The sequence below is a fragment of the Chrysemys picta genome, unplaced genomic scaffold, assembly GCF_011386835.1.
Source record: "Chrysemys picta bellii isolate R12L10 unplaced genomic scaffold, ASM1138683v2 scaf343, whole genome shotgun sequence".
In the NCBI taxonomy this organism is placed as follows: Eukaryota; Metazoa; Chordata; order Testudines; family Emydidae; genus Chrysemys; species Chrysemys picta.
This window is the reverse complement of record NW_027053050.1, coordinates 25,317-46,612: the sequence shown is the minus strand read 5'-3', so window position 1 is coordinate 46,612 and position 21,296 is coordinate 25,317. Positions and strand designations below refer to the sequence as shown.

Below are 21,296 nucleotides of genomic sequence, written 5' to 3'. Positions count from 1 at the left end.
AGCTCTGTGCCTTGGATAGCTACAGCTACTATACTGTAGGGTGACCAGATAGCAACTGTGAAAAAAACAGGACAGGGGGTGGGGGGGTAATAGGCGCTTGTATAAGAAAAAGTCCCCAAAAACAGGACTGTCCCTTTAAAAACAGGACATCTTGTCACCCTACTATAATGGCCTCTTTGGGCTGTTGGCAGCTGACATAACTTTGGCATCATTTAGAGCAGTTTGTGGATTGCTCTAAAGCAGGGGTTCCCAAACTTGGTTCACGGTTGTTCAGGGTAAGCCCCTGGCGGGCCACGAGATGCTTTGTTTACCTGAGCGTCCACAGGTACGTCCGTTTGCAGCTTCCAGTGGCCGCGGTTCACCTTTCCCAGCCAATGGGAGCTGCGGGAGGCGGCACGGGCTGAGCCACCACTTCCTGCAGTTCCCATTGGCCGGGAATGGCAAACCGGGCCACTGGGAGCTGTGAGCAGCCGTACCTGCAGACGCTCAGGTAAACAAAGCATCTCGCGGCCTGTCAGGGGCTTACCCTGAGCAAGCTGCGAACCAAGTTTGGGAACCCCTGCCCTAAAGGAAGGCTATGGACCAATGTTGCTAATCTGGCCCCGGATCAGAGGAATGCAAAGGGATCCTTAAGGCCACAATTGTACTTTCTACCCTTTTGAGCTGTGTGCTCATTGACTGCAGTTGGGGATTGGGGCTAACTTTTAAAATAAGAGCCAAGTACATCTTAGGAATATGGGACTGCAGGCTGCTGAACAACTCCAGTCTAAGGCTATGTCTACACTGGCAATTGAACGACAAAACTTTTGTCTTTCAGAGGTGTTCACCCTCCCTCCCCAAAAGACAAAAGTTTTGCCGCAAGAAGTGCCAGAGTGAACAGTGTGTTGTCGGCAGGAGTCCTGCCGACAATGCAAACATCGCTCACTGGGGGTAGAAGTTTTTTTGTGGGCAGGAGAGCCTACAAACTGCGGCTACACTGTGCGACTTTTAGCGGCACGGCTGTGGCGACACAGCCATGTCGCTAAAAGCTGTGGAGTGTAGACATAGCCTAATGCTGAAGCACAGATACAGCTTGCCAGAGCTAAAATAAGATGTGCCCCATATCTTGTGGGACAGATTAATTTCCATGAAGTGTTTTTCTGAAGCTGTGCAGCATGCTAAGGCCTATTCTTCCTAATGGGAGATCCAGAAACCTGGAAAAAAGCCTGTGGTATTCATCCAGTTAATAACTTCAAACACTCAATTTCCCTGTGGGTCTCCTTTTCTTTTTAAAAGGGACAGTGTCAAGGATTCTGGGTCTCAATGTTTATTTTTAAATAAAAGGTTTTACCAAAAGAGATTCTGGATTTGTTTGAAATGTTCCCTTTAACATTTGCACCCGAACAGTGCAGCACTGGGTTAGGGCATAGGAATCAGAGCCAGAAATCCTGTTCTAAGTCTCCGATTCTGCAACTGGATCTGCATGGATAGATCTCCACACCTCTCCTGAGTCCCATCAGAGTTAGTAGGTCTGCCCTTGTGTAGCCGAGGGAAAGATTGGAGACAAAATTGTTACTTCTAGTGCCTGATGTTGTCGTTTTTAGCTTTATTGCTTGACAATGTTCCTTTATTTAAAGTTTGAACACATTGGATCTTTTAAAGTGACATTTGGAGCGAGCACCAATGTCTAAAAAAGGTGATGCCTCAATTTTTGGCTGTCTGTCATCCAAGAAAAAAACAGTATGTGATAATTAACTACATTTCTAAAAATCTGCATTATTGTCATACACAACCAAAATTAGTCTCCTGCTGGCCCACCCATTCTACCATCCTCCCTTCAGTGTTTTGCAGGATGGAATATTTATTGCAGCAGTTGCCTGAGCATTATGTATATAGCTGGTATTATAAAATGTCTGTGCTGGGTGGGAAAACATAGAGACACATTGTCATGCATTCTTATCTCTGCATCTTAAACACTTCAAACTTAATGACATTTGGCAAGTGAATATGTTGTTATTTGCTTAACAAATAGTCACGGGGGAAAAAAAAACCACTGCACTGCATGTGGAAAGCAAGAAACAATCTGCTGAATAGCAGAGCCAGCAGTTCTGAAACACAGTTTTTATAACCAGGGCTTATTTGCACTGGAATTCATATCCCATCACTTCACCATTCACCTCACGCTTATTTAATAAAAATGTTAAAAAGCATTAGCTAATTTGAGACTAAGGGTTTTATCAGTATTTATTACCCTCTGACACACAGCGCTGCCCCTTATTGTTCATGCAAAAGAAAGACAGATATATAGTAAGAGCAGAAATGAATTTTCCATAATGTGATTACAGTAATAAAATGGACTATTAGGTTCTCTTCATTTTTCTTATTTTCAAAAGATGTGAGCAACTCTGGTCCCATAAGGTCACATGTGTGTGCGCCAGGAACTCTTAAGCCAGTCCCATAAAAACTACTGAACAAAAATCTGTCAGCTGGAAGGAAACAAAGTCCTTTCCTAGAGAGCTTTTGCTTAATATTTATTGGAAATGTATTTGCCATACCAAAAGCTTTAAGATTGAATTCAGAAGAATGACCCAAGGAGGTGGCAGGGAAAGTTATATAGGAGACACAGCTACACAGCCCATAAAAATCAAGACATACTGTAGGCATCAAATGAATCTCCATTACAATCAAATCAGTAAACAGAAATATTGAAACTTGAAACATTTTTCTTCAACTGTGCCAACAGAATGTATTTATAGGGTTTAAATACATTTGGTTGGCACAGCTGAAGAAAAATGTTTCAAGTTTGATTGTAAACCAGCAAACTTACGGCTAGATGCTGTTCCTGCTGAAGTCAATGGCTATGTTCCCACTGACTTCAAAGGGAGCAAGGCTGAAATGATTATCCATTGCAAAACCCAGTTGGAATCCATTTCCAAGCGATGCTGGCTGGTACTAGAAGTCCCTCAGAGGAGAGAGATGGTTCTGGCAGGTTACATTCTACCCATTAGGAATATGAATATTTTTCATAAAGAAATATAGGAGCAGATTCACCAACACACTGACTTTTATGCATTGTTACAAAGGAGTTGTAAACCCAACATAACTGACTAGTTAAGCCACCAAACCAATGTAAAACAACTGCATATACCTGTGAATTTAGCCCATAGAGTTTAATAGTTACCAAGCTTTTTGCATGAGGGTTCTAATTAGACTGTTGACCTTTGGCCCAGAAAATAAACCATTCTGGTGGGCAGAGCCCATAATAACAAATCTGCTGTCCCTACCCATTTATCAAAAGTATTATTCCACTTTTATTAAGAATCTGATTGGCAGAATATCTTTTTTTTAAAGCAATTCAATGCCCCAGCCCTCTGACTGGTTTATAGCACGATAGTCCAACTGCTCAGCAAGTAGCTGATAGCAGGAAGTGATGAGAGTTCTTGACTTCCCCATGACTTCTGTGGAAGCTGCTACCTCTCTGCAGATGCTCAGGTACTCCCAGGATTAGTCCCCAAAGGATCTCACTGTTAAAGATAAGACTGTGTCCAAAATCACTGAGTTATGCCGACGTCACAGCAGGGATAGCACCTTTTCTCCTATGGAACAGAGGGAATTTGGCTTCTAAAGCCCCAGTTCAGGAAGGTATTTAAGCACATACCCAATTTTAAGCATGTGAGGAGGCCCCTTGATCAATGGTACTTCTTGCATGTATGACAGACCCAGACCAGTGGGGTACAGGAGTCTGGTAGATGGCAAATATACTGGTCACTGGATGAGTAGTTTTCTGTTCCCTGAGTGACCAGAGCAGGGGCTGCACTAGAGTAATCAGGAACCTATTAGAACCAGTTAAGGCAGGCAGGCTAATTAGGACTCCTGTAGCCAATTAAGAAGAAGCTGCTAGAATCAATTAAGGCAGGCTAATCAGGGCACCTGGGTTTTAAAAGGAGCTCACCCCAGTTTGTGGTGGGAGTGTGAGGAGCTGGGAGCAAGAGCTGCAAGGAGCTGAGAGGGTGTGGGAGCGGGTGTGCTGATGGAGGACTGAGGAGCGCAAGCGTTATCAGATACCAGGAGGAAGGTCCTGTGGTGAGAATAAGGAAGGTGTTTGGAGGAGGCCATGGGGAAGTAGCCCAGGGAGTTGTAGCTGTCATGCTACAGGAGCTGTTACAGGAGGCACTATAGACAGCTGCAGTCCACGGGGGCCTGGGCTGGAACCTGGAGTAGAGGGTGGGCCTGGGTTCCTCCCAATTGACCTGGATTGTGGGTTCTTCCAGAGGGGAAGGTCTCTGGGCTGTTCCCCAACCCACATGGTGACTCTCTGAGGCAAGAAAATCTGCCAATAAGTGCAGGACCCACCAAGATAGAGGAGGAACTTTGTCACACATGCTTAAAGTTAGGCATGTGCTTAAGTACCTTTCTGAATTGTGGACTAACTGCAGTGCTGCATAGGGACAGCTGAAGGGAGCAACTACATGGACTAGTCTGTACTGGGGGCAGTCCTAGATAAGTGCCGTGATGTTGGTATCAATGCTGCTGCTTCATTTCCAGCACAAACAGGTCACCAAGCTCAAAGGATGTCCTGTGCAAGTGCAAAGAGAAGTTTGGTTTTCTATCAAACCATCTTCATTAGTGTTTTTTAGGACTTGTATCTATGCTTTGTTCCCTCCTGAATCTGCTTTTCTCCTGCTGTGGCTAAATAACATCTTATAAAAATAACCCGACTTCCCCAGAAAAGTAGGAGAAACTTCCACTAGTTACTTAAACCAAGCCTGGACAGAGCAGTGGAAGTTAAGTGTCAGCAGGGGAGAGGTTAACCCCCACTCTGTTACAGTGGCAGCCAGAGGCTGCTACCAAAATTGGGGACCATTGTCAGGCACTGTACATTCATATTGTAAGATTGTCACTATCTCAGAGCTTACAATTTAAAGGACAAGACTAGTCCCAATCTGTAAAAAGAGGATCCTATTTATTTCCCACTCTTTCACAGAATCATAGAAATGTGGGACTGGAAGGGACCCTGAGTAGTCATTTAGTCCAGCCCCCTGTACTGAGCCAGGGCTGAGTAAATCTAAACCGTACTTGACAGGTGTTTGGCCAACCTGCTCTTAAAAACCTCTGATGATGAGGATCCCACACCCTCCCTTGGTAACCTATTCTACTACTTATCTATCCTTATAGTTAAAAGATTTCCCCAATAGCTAAGCTAAATTTTCCTTGTTGCAAAATTAACCCATTACTTCTTTTCCTACTGTCACTGGGCTCAGATAACAATTGATCACCATCCTCTTTACAACACTCCTTTGTCTGAGGCAGACAGATTAAGAGACTTGCCAGGGGTCACCCAGGGAGTCTGTGGCAGAGATAAGAAGTGACTGGAGATCTCCCAAGTCCCAGTTTGTGCTTTGACCATAAGGCTATAACACCTGTGTTTTAAAGTACATGATGAAAAGCTTCCAAGAATACACATGCTGCCTAGAGTACTGGCGTAGAATATGATCAACAAACAAAACTTGTTCTGTCCAGTGCATTTTTTAATCATAGTGTATCTAGTGAGCTACAAATACAGCAGAATAAAAAAAATGAAACTGATCTTAAAAAATCATTGGTGAACTCCTTTCTTCCTTCCAACTGCTAGACATTAGCCCAGCTGTGTTTGGCACAAGATCTGTGCAATCTGGGGGTGGGGAGCAGGGAAAGGGGTCTTTACACCTCTGTGATCCTGGGCAGATACGTGTAGTCCTCAATGCACATTAGAACATCCTCAGGGCTGCTCTCCTTTGCAACACTTGGCAATGGTTATCAGAGTGAAGCAGTGCGGTGGCAATACCTTTTTCCCATGCCCCTGACACTCCCCTGTGCTGTGGTGGTGGTAGGGTGTTTTTCCCATGCAGTGGAACCTATTGATGCCCATTTAGAACAGTTTTGTGGCTGTTTTCTGACACCAGAGCAGCATAATGGAGACCTGTTATGGCTGATGATTTAGCCCTAGGTGAGTCTGAAAGGAACCTAAACTCATCATTCACATCTTCTGTTGTCCTCAGCATATAAATTACATTAATTTAGACTCCTCTCTGAATCTGATTTCCCTCTTCCCCCCGCACTCTCCAAATCAACCAACAAACAATCTCCTTCCATCTGAACTGGGAAAAGGAAGAAGAAACTGTGCCTTGTTCATGCAGGTCCTTTCGTTTAAAGTTCTGGGCTTGTCTCATCGTCAAGTCTTTATTTCAGTAACTTTAATTAAAAAGCAGAGCATAAAGGATTATAAAATTAATGGGAGATCAGCTTTCCTTTGTACTACCTGGATATTTGGAATATTGCGTCTCTCTCAGCAGAACATAAAAAAAAATCATTAAATGAAAAAGGAGATTATCTTGCAGATTGAAGAAAAAAAAAAGATAGAATGCAAAACTCTGTCAGCAGGTGAAGGGGGATGGGTAGATGAATGTGGCCTAAATTATCTCTCCCCTCTATTAAAATGAATGGAGAAACATAGTGTTCCTTCACAGTGAAGTTTGCTGTTAGAGCTGATCTAGAGCTAATGTACTCTGCCTCCATTCCAAACTCCATTGAACTCTACACTAAGCTGAAAGAAAAAGGAATTTCAGTGTGTAGCTAAGAGCATGGATATTTTAGTCTATTATAATCTTTCATATTGAATTCCCTTTTCATGGCAAGTACTTGTTTAGCAGGCAGGATCTTTAGCTCTCTAACAAATGCTACAATGAGCTAGTGATGCATTGTTGCACAGCTCTATTCTGATCCTGCCTATTTCCAAGTGTAACAAGTAAAACCTATAAAAATGGGTAGGGTAAGGCTGTGGGTGTGATTTTCCTTTCGCTTACACCAGCATATCTACATTGACTTCATTGGTTGCTCCTGTATTACACTAGTGTAAGTGAGCAAAGAATCGGATCCACTGGGCTTGCTTCTCTACTGCCTGGCACTTCATGCAGTCATTTATACCTGTTCCAAGTGGGTATAAAACAACCAAATCAGAATTCTGTCGTAGTCTTTTACCCACTTATGCCCAGATGACTATGCAAGGTGCAAGCTGGTGGAGAATCAAGCCATTGTCCTTGTAGATCTGTGCACATAATATGTTGGCATTACAGTAGATCTTCTGTATAACTCACTGCTGTGTTCTCTTCCCACTGTTTAAAATGCACAGTTGCATGCCAGATTCTAGGACGGGGTCGGCAACGTTCGGCACGCGGCTCGCCAGGGTAAGCACCCTGGCGGGCCGGGCCAGTTTATTTACCTGCTGACACGGCAGGTTTGGCCGATTGCGGCCCCCACTGGCCGTGGTTCGCCGTCCCGGGCCAATGGGAGCGGCAGGAAGCCGCGGCCAGCACATCCCTTGGTGGGGGCCGTGATTGGCCGAACCTACTGCGTCAGCAGGTAAATAAACTGGCCCGGCCTGCCAGGGTGCTTACCCTGGCAAGCCGCATGCTGAATGTTGCCGACTCCTGCCCTAATCCACAGCACAAGCACCTTATGGGAACCTCTGTGTGTGTGTTGACTATACAACAATTACAGAGTGCAAAGATGGCAGTGCCAAAAGATTGAGCTTTATTTTTATCCCCCCTCCCTCCCCAAGACTATGGATTGACTTGGATATTTCCTTTAAATTCTGGAGAGGAAAATGCAGTTTCTGCAGTATCTCCTTTCATTTTACTCCCTGCATGAAAGTACTAGACCTAAACTAACGTACCTAGGAAAAGATCCTCAGCTGCAGCAGAGGGTATGTCTACACTGTGTTAAAAAGACCACAGCACCAAGTCACAAAGCCCAGGTCGATTGACTTGGGCTCTCAGGGTCTGGGCTGTGGGGCTAAAATTGCAGTGAAGATGTTCAAGATTGGGCTGGAGCCTGGGCTCTGAGACCCACCTCCTTCGTAGGGTTTCAGAGCCTGAGCTCCAGTCTGAGCCTGAAGGTCTACACTGCAATTTGTAGCACCACAACCTGAGCCCGAGTCAGCTGACCCAGGCCAGACACAGCCACGCTGTGAGTCTTTTATTGAGGTGTAGACATACCCAGAGAGGCCTATTTATACCAGTTGAGGCTCTGTCCAATAGCTTTATTCATTGTGTCCTCTAAAATGAAATAAATATTAATATCTATATCTAGTACTATCAGGAGTAAATTTATGGAACCAGACCCAAGTTGCATAGCACTTACTCAAATGAGTAGTCCCATTAACTTCAATCTAAGTAAGGTTTGTAGAATTGGGCTATTTATTTATAGCAAGAGCTGTGTGCTAGACCGTTGTCTGGTTTTTATTGGCTGTGCTAGTCTCATAGACTCATAGACTATAAGGTCAGAAGGGACCATTATGATCATCTAGTCTGACCTCCCGCATGATGCAGGCCACAAAGCCGTCCCAACCATTTCCCTTGACTCTGCTGTTGAAGTCCCCAAATCCTGGTTTAGAGACTTCAAGTAGCAGAGAATCCTCCAGCTAGTGACCCCTGCCCCATGCTGCGGAGGAAGGCGAAAAACCTCCAGGGCCTCTGCCAATCTTCCCTGGAGGAAAATTCCTTCCCGACCCCAAGTATGGCGATCAGTAGAACCCCGAGCATGTAGGCAAGATTCTCCAGCCAGACCCTCATTGGCCATTGATACTATTTACCAGCAATGGCACACTGTTCGTTTGACTAAAACCATGTTATCCCATTAAACCATTCCCTCCATAAACTTATCTAGCTTAATCTTAAAACCAGACAGGTCCTAATGTGGCCAACTTGGGCCAAATCTATGCCCAGGTTTGATTTTTGGCTACGATCTTCAGGAAGGACTACATATTTTTGGGTGCCCAACCAAAGAGATCTTAAAAGGGCCTGATTTTTCAGAATTGCCGGTTGGGAGCCCAAAAATGGAGACACACAAAATCACTAGTCATCATTTAAAAAAATCTTGGCCATTGATTTAAGTGGAGATACACCAGAGATGAATTTGGTGCACTCATGTCTGTGCTGGAGGAGTATGGATATTTTCAGGGTGGAAGAAAGAGACAAAGCAGCATGCACCCATTCAAATTGCTAGGTATATCCCAATACCCTTCACTTATGTATTTTCATTTTACATAGAATGATAGAAATGTAGGACTGGAATCTTAATAGGTCATCTAGTCCAGCCCCCAGCACTGAGGCAGGACTATATTATCTAGAAGACCATCCCAGACAGGTGTTTGTTTAACCTGTTCTTAGATTATTTTGAATTCTAATCCTCTAAAGCAGGGGTCTCAAACATGCAGGGCCCATGGAGTTATTTCCTGCGGCCCCACCATAGGCCTCGACTCCACCAGCAGCCAAGCTCCCCTTCCCCCCCACCCCCCTCCACTCCCCATTGACTGTGCCGTGTCCCCACTCCTCCGCCTACCTCCCAGTGCTTCCCGCCACCAAACAGCTGTTTGGCAGCACTTAGGACTTTCCAGAAGGGGGGGGGAGCGGGGACGTGGCACGCTCAGGGGAGGAGGCAGAGAAGAGGCAGGGCTGGGATGGGGATTTGGGGAAGGGGTTGGAATAGGGGCAGGGAGGTGGTGGAGTTGGGGTGGGGATTTTGGGGAAGGAGTTGGAATGGGGGTGGGGAAGGAGTGGGGAGAGGTGGGGCAGGGGTGGGGCCTCATGGACTAGACGAGCTGTCTGAGGTATGAAGTTCAGCATGTATGATTCTTTGCTGTGAGTAGTTGGGAAGAATGTTTGTTAAAAGTGGCATGTATGTATAGTTACTTTAAAAAGTTCCTGACATTACAGCTATGTTGATAGACTGTTAGTGTAGATCATCATCAGTGTTACTGACCACGTAAGGAATAGTTACAGGTGTTTGTTTTATTAAAACTCCTCTTCACATTACAGTTTTAAAAAAGTTAATACATTGACTTTTAATAGCATACTATATTACTCTTCATTTTTTTTTCATTTTTGACTATACTTTTGTATTGTATGAAAAGGTTTCAGTGATGCAGCCCTCAGGCCAATGTACTAGTCCTCATGTGACCCTTGTGGTGATTTGAGTTTGAGATCCCTGCTCTAAAGCACTTGCAACCCCTTCAAGCTTGGTATTGTCTGCAAATTTTGTAAGTGTAGTCTGAGTCTATGCCATTATCTTTATCAATGATTTGGATATTTAATAGAATCAGACCCAGGACAGATCCTTGCAGGACCCTGCTCAATATGCCCTTCCAGCTTGACTGTGAACCATTGATAACTACTCTGAGTGTGGTTTTCCAACCAAGTATGCGCTTACCTTATAGTAGGTTTGTCTAGGCAACATTTCCCTAGTTTGTTTATGAGACGGTCATGTGAGACCGTATCTGAAGCCTTACATAATTCATCTGACACTTAAGTTTCTCTTCTATAGTCACTGGAGCACATCCTCAGCTGGAGTCAGGTGATGTAGCTCCACTGACCTCAGAATTGCAAAGCCAACGTACACCAGCTAAGTTCTGGCCCACTGTGCTCTACATCAGCAGTTAGCGTGTGGCTAATGTGTGTGTTTCCCACTCTGTGACAATACTCATTTATGCATCATTTACATTTGATAAACACAACATTAGGACTCCAGAGTTACAATACAAAGAGAGGAAAACTATAGGCCCAGTCCTCAGATCCAGCTGAGCTATGCTGAGTGCAGAACTCATAGTAGGGATTGACATGCATGGTCCTCTGGTCCTTAGAGCTGCTCTGATTGACAGCAGCTGGTGGGGACCCTCCTGGGGATTGCTGGAGTACAGCAGCACTCCAGCCACATCCCCCAGTACACCCCGAAACAGGCCGGGAAGCCTGGCGGGAGTCTTGTAGCCAGTCATATACCACCTGGGATTCCCCCCATTGGAGGAAATCTTCTGTTTAGGATGGCTTACAGACCCTTTGTGCAGGCAGACACTCTATGAGAGGGATGTAAGTGAGTTGCAGAGATCAGAGCTGGATTTCTTTTTGTTTACATTTTGGATCTGAACTTGAATTTCTTCAAAGTCTGGGAATAGTTAGATTCATTGAGCTAGTCCAGGCACCTCTATTATTATGCATGCACTGTACACACGAGCACACCAACCAGTTACGATAAGAGAACATTAAGGTTGAAACATCAAGCACTTCAGTTAAGGATTGCCAGAATTAATGTTATTTTTGTTCAGCCCCTTCACGCATATGTATTATGATAAAGTCTTTAATTACATGATCACATACTGTTTTGCTAGAAGAACCCTGCCTCATTTGGGGCACAAGATGGACCTGCTCTGGGGATGAATCAGGGTTGTGTAGTCCATCATGGGTTCTGAATGAAGCCGAGGGGCTGTGGAAAAACAGTATGTGTCAAGGCAATTAAAGACTCTATCATGACGAATATGCATGAGGGGGTTGAATTAAGGACCCCCTGCCTCATTTGTTGTAGAAGTTGGAAGGTGTGTGCTGGGGTTTGTAGGAAGAGAAAAGATGGTTTCATTGTTAAGGCAGTTGAATGCTGCCTTGGAGAATTGGACTGGGCAAGTCACTTAAACCAAACTTTTCCCAGGTGGTCATTAACTTTGTTTCTCTTTTTCAGGCATCTGACTTTAAACCCTACAATCTGATTTGCAGAAATGCTGAGCACTCACAGCTGTGGCTGAATAGAGGTGGGTGATGCTTTTCAGACAACTAGTTTATGTCCTGAAAAATGCAGTTTGGGTCAACCTGAAACTATTGGTGAATTTGACCTGCTAGTTGTTCAGGGTCAGCAGAGGGTGTGTGTGTCTTTAAAACCTTTAGCCCAGTGGTTAGATCACTGTGCTGGGATGTGAGAGCCCCACGTTTGACTCTCCACTTGGGAGTAGGGACTTGTAATCAGATTACCTGCTTCCTAGATGAGTATCCTACTCACCAAGAATGACTCAAGAGGTAGGAGATGTGGATTAAAATCTTCTCTCTGCCTGATTCAGAGAAGGGTTATAAAGACACACACAGAGCTTGATGGCCCTGAGATGGACTTTTCCAATTTGCTGACAAGTTTAAAAAATGTTTAAAACTGAATATTTTTCCTGATTTTTCATATTTCTGCCCAAATAAAAAAAACAAAAACAAATTATTTGCCCAGATGTATAACTGAAGTCACTGGGCACTGTGCTTTGAACATTAACTGCTGCATAATGCTAAGTACTCTGAAAAATCAGGTCCAAGCACTTCAGATTCCATGACCAACTTTAATTCTGACATCTCCTAACTTGTGTGCTTGACTCTGCAACTTTAATAATGTTCTTTTAACTGTATTCCTGCATGTGTAATTTCATAGCTTTTCAATAAAGCAAGCTGAAAACAAACTCAATCATGTGGCATCATATTGACACCAACATAGGTCATGAGCAGGGTTGGAACCTTTAGATCCACCACATAGACCTCTGCCACTTGAGCTAATGGCAGCCGTAGTAGGTTGTCATCCTCTGTGGACCAGCACTAGAGGAGGGATGGGGTACTTTACCTGTGAGTTTCAGAGAGATATGCTGACAGCAGAGGAATAGTGAAACTCAGGTATCCTGGGTTCCATTCCAGGGTCTGCAGAGTAGTGTGCTCTAGTGGGCATACACTTCTGTCTATTCCCCCCACATGTGACCATTCTGCACTGTGCCCCCTTGGGACCTGAACTGGTCTCTGTCCTGTCTCTTCCCATCCTGGCTTCCCATCCCAGTCTCTGTCTCCTTGCCCAGCTAGTCACAGTTCCTCCCCTTCTGACTTCTGATCAGATTTGTCTCTCCTCCACCTCAGCTTCATTCCCCAGCTCCACTGGATTCTAGTCCCAATCTCCCTCCCTGGGCTCCTTATCCAATCTCAATGTACTGTCTCACGCTGGCTCCTTGCCCATCTCTTTGCCCAGCCAGCCCCATCAGATCTGTCTTTGCTCCCCTCCCTCTTTACCTCCTTGCCTGCCCTACTGGTTCTCAGTCCCTGTCTCCCCTAGCTCCTCACCCAGTCTGTTTCTCACCTCACCTACTTGGTCCTGGTCCCAGTCTCCCTCCCACCCCATTTCCCAGTTTCCTCTTCCCCTTCTATCCAAACCAGTTTCTATCCCCAGTTTGTCCCTCCACCAGCTCCTTGTCCCAATCTACTCTCCCCTGGAGATCCAGCTCTTGTCCCTGCTGCATTCATATCAGGCAGCTCCCTCCGACATGCTGCTGGGGAGGAGGATTCATTGAGAGCAGGGCCAGGTTAATCTTTTGTGGGCCTGGTGCCAAACACATTTGTGGGCCCCCATGGGGGCAATGGAGCATGGCGCAGGGAGGTCAGTCCCTGGAGCGAGGGGCAAGCCAGGGGCAATGGGGCATGGCATGGCAGGGGCGGCCCCGCTCTGCCCAGCCCAGCACGAGGGCACTGTTTACAAACCGGCAGTTGCCAAACGCAACTCCTCCCAGCACAGTGCTAGGGGACAGGACAGCTGAAGCTCAGGAGCACAGAGTGGCCATGGCCTCGTCTCCCAGGGCCCCACCCAGCCCTGCCCGCCTGGTCAGGGCCGGCTCCAGGCACCAGCTTCTCAAGCAGGTGCTTGGGGCGGCCGCTCCGGAGAGGGGCGGCATGTCCAGGTATTCGGCGGCAATTCGGCAGATGGTCCCTCACTCTGCCTGGGAGTGAAGGACCTCCCGCCGAATTGCCACCACAGATCGCGATCGTGATCATGGCTTTTTTGTTTGTTTGTTTCTGGCTGCTTGGGGCGGCCAAAACCCTGGAGCCGGCCTGGCGCTGGTGGTACCTGTGGTGGAGATGAGGCATTTTCTTGCAGGGGTAGGGGGAGCCGCTGACTTCCCCAGCCTGCCACTTCTGCGGAGCGGCAGGGAGAGATGGGGCCCCGCCCCCGGGAAGCCTGAAGAAGATGGTCACCGGCCCGGAGGCTCAGAGCTGCAGAAGCTAAGGCCTCCTCTCCGCCCCTGTCACTGGCAGGCAGGGAGAGGAGCCCTCAGCTGGCTGGCTGCTGGCCGAGAGGAGTGAGCAGTTGCTGGGGGGGGGAGGGACCAGGCAGGGGCAGGGAGGAGCCGGCAGGCAGGAGACAGTGGGCGGGGAAAGGGGTGGAGAGAAGGCCTGGAGAGGAGGGAGCAGTGGAGCAGGAGGGACCAGGGGGTAGAAAGGAACCAGCAGCTTGAGGCACAGCACAGGAGTATCGGGGGGGGGGGCGGGGGAGGAGTTGAGCGTGGGCCCGGCGCCACCTGTGCCATTGTAAACCTGGTACTGATTGAGAGCACAGGAGAGACAAGCTCCTGGCTCTTTTTTTTTTTTTTTAAGTGTCCAGACTTGGCATGGTCTGCAGCATCCCAGAGCTGTAATTGTAAGGAAAATCCCACTCAGCCCCTAGCTGGAGCACACCCCATTTAGATGAAATCTTCATAGAATTTAGCAGCTAAAATCTAAGAAGCCTCTACTGAGCATGTGCAAAATGCAGTTTTTCAAAGGCTTATCACATGGCCACATTTGGGTGGATTTTCATGGGGAGGATGAAAGGCATACCCATGACACACATGCTTCACACAAGTCCCTGATCCAAAGCTTGGGGGAACAAGAGCTTTTCAAAGAAAAGGTTGCCAGAAATTTTTACAATGGGCAAAATGTATTTTCCCTATCCTCATTCCTGGATGTGGCTGAACCATTTTGGCTGAAATTTTTCCTAAATATTCAGCCCTCTGGAAGGCACCTAGGATGGAGAATTTCAGCTTAGGCAGTTAGTTTGCCAAAGTTATAAGCAACTTAAAATAGTGTCTTATAATAGGGAGTGTCAAGCAACCTTAATAAAAGGCAATGCTCCCAGCCTCGCCTACAATAAGTAATATGCACGCATAAATATCTTTTTTCATACCATGCACTATTTTCCTGTATATTAGACAGATTAATCTCAGTTTTCACATTTCGCAGCTTTGTTTTTGATCAGTTGTAGAAAAGTAAATAAAAGTCAACGTGTTGAGTATTTGTCAGCTAAACTATTTATTTCAGTTGTTGAAGGGAATGATGCATGAATTCCTAGACAATACTTTCACCAAATTGCTTTTGAATTGCTGTGATGTCATCCAGAGTTAATGTGTCTATGATAAATAATGCACTAAGAAATGCTGATTTTCCATGGATATAGTAAGAAAACAATTTTCAGTTGATATCAGCACCCTTGTTTTAGTCTTTGCAGTATCTGTGTATGTTCCTTTTGGTTATTCTAGTTTAGACATGGTGAAACAAAAATCTTTGTTGCAAGACATCAAGACATTGAACTTAATTTAATCATCAAGTCTGGAAGTATGTGGTTCTGAAACTAGACACATGTCATGGTAAGTTACTAAGGATAGAAAAGGCTCCTTTTAGTCACGGAACTTGGCGCATGAAATCTCTTCACTCAGAAAACCACACCATTAATGCAAATTGCAGCTGTGCGTCCTCATTGGTGGGAAACCAGTCTACATATTTGGCCTTCGTGATTCTTCTGTGCTGTGAAACTAGATGCTTTGCTAGTGAATTAATTCATAAGTTGCCTCCAGGAATCTTTGTGCTAAAATCACTGTTACAGACAGTCCACCTGGACAAAATACAGAAGTTTGATCTTTCACTGGCACTTTGTTTGGAAAATGGATTAGTAGCAAAATACCTCAATTTTTATATGTTTAACATTTGAATTCCTACCATTTTTGAGCGCTTGTAATGGATCTGCTTATAAATGTGAGAAAAGGTGTAGCTTTCAGGTTCCATTGGCTGTGTCATACTTACAGATGGCTGCCACATCTGTAAAAAGTATTCAGACTGCAACCTTTTTCAGGTAGAGAACGTGTAGAAGATACTGTCTAGTCTCAGCAAATAAATGTTATGGTAGCGGGTGTCACCAGCTGGTATGACTACATAGTCTTAAGTACTAAGTGTGCAAGCAAGTGTGTTTAGTCTTGGAAGAAATGCTTGTGGTGGTGTTAGTTTTTGTTATAAAACGTTTTGGGCAGAGGAAACTGTGAGAATGGCAGGAGAGTTGACAAAAATATTTAACTCTAATAGAGAGCAGAGTTGCGTCCTGGGAACTGGGTATTGGTGTTAGGTTGAGATTCCTAGAAGGAGAGAGTACCTACATCTCTGTTCCAGGACCGGTGTGTCTGTGCAAGTAAAGTTACACTTAGAAAAGACTCAGATTCCATGACACTGATTTCTCTTCCCTTGGAAAGCTGACCTGCAAGGCCCAGACATCTAGTACTACTCTGCAGAGAGGTGATGCTGGTGTCAGTATAGGCCACTGGTGTTGGAAGAAGGGGCAATAGTATTATGGAAATAAAGATCCAGACCAAAAGAAAAGTCCATTACCATCGTACTTCCTGCCTAGAAGACACTTTAGACATAGCAGAAAAAAACAATAAGACCTTAATGAGAGAGAAAATATTTGTCCCTCATCCTGTAAGGAGCATCATTGGGGAACTCCCACAGCCCTGTGACCTGGCTGGTAGGCAGACTGAAGAGCTAAAGCACAAAACAGAGTCCTAGCTATGTACACCACAGCTTCCTGCCTTTTCTGCTCCATGGTCCACAGTCCTGGGCACCATCCCTTTTCTTGTTACGGCTTTGCAGCCTACAAGAGTTTCTACAGCTCTAGGGATGCAGGATCCTCCCTGTGTGGCACCTAGATTAGAGAGAAACTGGGCATGGGCCTCGGGACGATTTGTTGAAAACCATACTAAAACCACTGAATTTGGGGAGTGGGACTCCAAAAAGGGGTGGAGAAGAGGAGGAGCCGTGGCCCTGTGCTGGTTAGTGGAACACAGCCAGTATTTCAGGGACAGCACTCGGATATTCTCCGGCATATGTTCTCCAGGTACTTGTCCTGGAGCACAACAGCTCCGCACTGCCCTCAATATGGGGGATGTGGCTTAAAAGCTATAACCTCCTCTTAATCTTGCATATGCCAAGATCTGCAGAAACCAAAGGCCATCCATTTCCTCCAGGAACCCTGTATCTTTATGCTGGGTGCCTGCTCTTTCCCACTCTTGCTCTGTGAAGCTGCCAGGAGCTCTCTTCAGGAAATGCCAGGGACACCGGCCTTCAAAGTCCCACTAGTTTCAGAAGGGGTATGCTGCCATTTCTACAGCTGCCCCTCCAGCCTTGCCCTTTCTTGCCCTCTCCCAACATCAACCTGTCCCCCTGCCTTACCCTTGGATATTTCTCTCAAAGGGCTTCTATGAAAGTCATGGGAAGGCAGAGATCTTGTGAAGAAGGCAGGCTGGGATCTGCTTAATCTTAGGCCCCTTTCCTACAGAGAGGACAATAGTCTCACTCACAAATGAGACCCTTGAAAATACAGATTTATCCAAGATATGCTGAAAGGTTATATTATAGGCCTGCTACCATGGACAGCCACCAACTGGACAGTCTGCAGGGAGAATAAACATTGTCCTTAACATCCTGTGGCACTGCAGAGAGCAACAGATTAAAACAGTATTGCAAACATCAATAAGCCAATTACAACCTTAAAATATGATATATATTCTAAACGCACCATGTGCACAGCTCATAGTGTAGCACCACTGTAACATTGTTAGGGAAACCTCCCTGCCTCTGTTTATGGCTCATTCTAGTTATGTACTGACTTGGGACCTCACATGCAAAGCTTGTGAATTTTTATGACTGATTAATTCTTGAGAAAGACAGAGCCAAGGAAGCCAATCAAAGCTGTACCCCTAAAAGTACAAATCCTTGTCTCTGGGGATCTTAACTGGGCAATTCTCAAACTCACAGCCTGTTTTAGTGACAACCATACAACATAATTCTCAAAACAATAAGTTAATATGCACTAATGATACACATATTTAGATAGAACCATGGCTTTCAGCGGATCATAACCTTTCCCCTGATACCTCACACAGCCTGCTTTATATGAAATATCACAATTTTATATAGGAATGATGAATATGGGGATTACAGGGTGCTCCCCCGAGGTATAGAGCGTCACATGCCCTTTCTCCTCCCTCAATCCCACCACTAATTTTTTCAGTCTGTGCCCATGCTAGGATTTTGGTTAGTTTGTCCTCTTTCTCTTGCTGACCCATTCTCTCCTTTTTTGAAGGATCCTCCCCCTCCCCGTTCTTTTCAGTAGGATTTGCCCTTTTTCTCCAGCTTGCTCCTCCCATGTTTCATTTCTCCCTCTTTCCATGAAGTTCAAAAGCTGGTGAAGGGTTTTCCTCAGACTCTGCTGGTTCTCCTGAGCGTGGCAGCAAGCTTGCTGCTGCCTCCATGCTGAACATGTCCGCAATTGCACAGTGCTGCTCAAGGTGGCAACGGTGATTCTGAACTCCACCTTTTTCCTGGGTGCAAGGTGACATCAACTCCCATCCACCACCAGGATTGCCCTAGTCACATGTCTGCTACAAACAAAGCATGGAATAGGACAGAGAGGTGGAAAATATTTCTCCAGAGCATCACTGTCCTTTTTTCACTTGCTGCTTGTGTCCTCTCACAGCTGTGCTGATTTCGGGGGAACAAGTGGGTCAGTCCCTGGAACTTGCACTGTTTGTGACCAGGTAAAGTTTGCTGATGGGGAATCAGTAAAGTGAGTGAGGATGGGAGCTCTGACACCTCAGCAGAGCTAACTGCCTCCTGCCTCATGACTGTGTCTCCCTTTACAAGAGAGGAACCTGGGCTTTTAAGTCAGTCATCCTTCACACCATGCCACTTTCCCCCTCACTCAGTGGGGTCATCTTGAGAAATTCTCTGACCTCGTTACTTCAAACCCTTTTCTCTTTGTTACCAAGTGTCAAGCATCACCCAGCCGGCCACCACCTGTCTGTGATAGGCATTCTTAGCATTTCCCTCTCTAGGTTTGGGGATTCTCAGACTTGCTTCATGCTCTCTGTATCCCTTATGCATCATGACCACCAGCTTAATTTTCAGTGGTTTGCTGACATTTACATAAATCACCCAAGGAGAGCAGAAACCCTCTCTCTCTCCTTTCTTGGCACAGTGTAAACCTCTGAGCCGAGTGACAGATAGTTTCCTCTCTGCTAGCTCATCTCCTCTCTGGGAGTTTCAGCTTCTTGCAGTCACTCAATGCACCACATCTCAGTTGATTCAAAGGCAGGCTTGGTGCAGGCCTGCCAGCTGACAGAGGGAAATTAGGCCAAGCGTTTCCACACAAGGGGCTCATTAGAAAGGAGAGCTCACAGGCACTTTCATTCCAAACAGAGGAACCCAAAGCTCTCCTGAAAAGAATCCCCACTTCTTGCAGCAAGTGAGACACCAGCAGGCTTTAAGCTTTGCTCTAGTCAGCTTATAGGGACATTGCTCACTTGTGTTGGTTGTTTGTCCATCTGATGACTTACGGCTTATGTATATTGACAGCTTCAATGTCAGAGCAAAGGAATGGAGATTTATTTGTATCTTGGCCAGATACCTCTGACCAGGGCAGCACAAATACCTTAATACACTAGATAGGCAGAGCGGTGGCCTGTAACAGAGTACTGCATGGCCAGGAAGAACCATAGGGACTCTTCTGCACTTCCATAAATAAAGAATTCAACTGATGTTCCTCCATTTGTTTACAGCCACACAGACTACCTTAAAGAGCTGTAGATAGGCTGGATCCCGTTCCCACCAGGCAGAGATTCATCCAATATTTACTTGTCTTTGGCCTGGATCATTCTGCCAAGATCCATGCGTGGGGGGGCCCAGGCTAGAGAGCAGCTCACTGATCTTTGGGGCACTATCTCCTTGGGCTCTATGGAGGGCATTTTACAGGTCTGGTATCCGTGGCGGGGGTGACTGTGTAGGTGATGCACATTTATATTGAAATAATACCTAGAGCAGGGGTGGGCAAACTATGGCCTGTGGGCCAGATCTGGCCTGTGAGCCATTTTAAGCCGGCCTGTGAGCCACACCACGTGGCTTGGCCCCGCTCTGGCCAGGGCACTGGGTTGGGGGCCGCACCACGTGGCTCAGCCCCGCTCTGGCCAGGGTGCTTGGTTGGGAGCCGCACCACGTGGCTTGGCCCCGCTCTGGCACACTAGCCGGGGCGCAGGGTCGAGGTCCGCACCATGCAGCACCCTGAAGTCGCGGCATGGCCCCACTCCAGAGCACTCTAATGGGAGCTCCAGAGGCGGTGCCTGCAGATGGGGCAGCGTGCAGAACCGCCTGGCCACGCCTCCACATAGGAGCCGGAGAAGGGACATGCCACTGCTTCCAGGAGCCACTTGAGGTAAGCGCCGCTCGGAGCCTGTACCCCCTGAGCCTCTCCCCACACCCCAACCTCCTGCCCCAGCCCTGATCCCCCCCCCCCTCCTGCTCTCCAAACCCCTCCATCCCAGGCTGGAGTACCCTCTTGTACCCCCAACCTCTCATCCCCAGTCCTACCCCAGATCCCACACCCCCAGCCAGAACCTACACCCCTTCCCGCATCCATGCCCCAGCCCTGATCCCCCTCCTGCCTTCCAAACTCCTTGGTCACAGCCCAGAGCACCCTCCTACACCCCAAACTCCTCATCCCCAGCTGCACCCCAGAGCCCGCACACCCACCTCCATTTTGTGAGTGTTCGTGGCCCGCCATACAATTTCTATTTCCCAATGTGGCCCTCGGGCCAAAAAGTTTGCCCACCCCTGATCTAGAGACATCGTCTGATTAGGACCCGTTGTGCTAGGCACTGAGGTAAGGACTGTCTCCTACTAGGTGCTAGAGACAGTCCCTGCCTGAACAGCTTACAACCTAAGCAGACAAGACAAGGGATGTATGGTTATCCCTGTTTTACAGATGAGGAACTGAGGTCCAGAGATTGTAACTTGCCCAAGGTCATAGAGGAAGTCTATAGGAGAGCTGGAAATTGAATCCAAGTCTGCTCAGTCCCAGTTCTGAGCCTTAAGCACAAGGCCGTCATCCTTCAAGTCACCCTTAGACAAAGTTTACAAAAGAAAAATGTTCACTTAGATTACTTTTAAAGATCTCCTCTTAGATCACAGGCTAAAGTAGTGGGATTAATCCATTTAACTCCCTCTGATAATTCCCTCTGGGCCACTAGAATGGAAAGTTGGTGTCAATTCTCCACTATGCCACAGACTTCCTGGTGACCTTACACCTACTTATTCTCTCTATGCCTCCGTTATCCCTCCTGTAAAATGGGAATAATAGTTCTGTCTTATCTCATAGGGCTGTTCCAAGGGTAAATGCATTAAAAGTTGCAATACTCAGATACTACAATAATAGCTAAGGACAAAAGGTTGTTGCATTTTAACAATATTATTTATCCACCAGTATGACTTTTAAATATACAAAATATCTCCTCGTATCTTTTATGTTTTGATGTAAAGGTGTTATAGCCCAAACTTCATTTTTGGAAGTGCTTAACCATCTCTGTGATATCACCATAA

The 21,296-nt window shown here is 46.3% G+C and overlaps 1 long non-coding RNA gene across 1 annotated transcript in view; it reads left to right on the top strand.

Annotated features, from left to right (window-relative positions):
• The first annotated feature begins 3,945 nt into the window (after positions 1-3,945).
• Positions 3,946-21,296, top strand: part of LOC135978618 (uncharacterized) — a 40,669-nt gene continuing 23,318 nt past the window's right edge. Inside the window, exons 1-2 of the long non-coding RNA XR_010596002.1 lie at positions 3,946-4,062; positions 11,521-11,590. This is a non-coding gene — a long non-coding RNA (uncharacterized LOC135978618). The remainder of the gene's footprint in view (positions 4,063-11,520; positions 11,591-21,296) is intronic.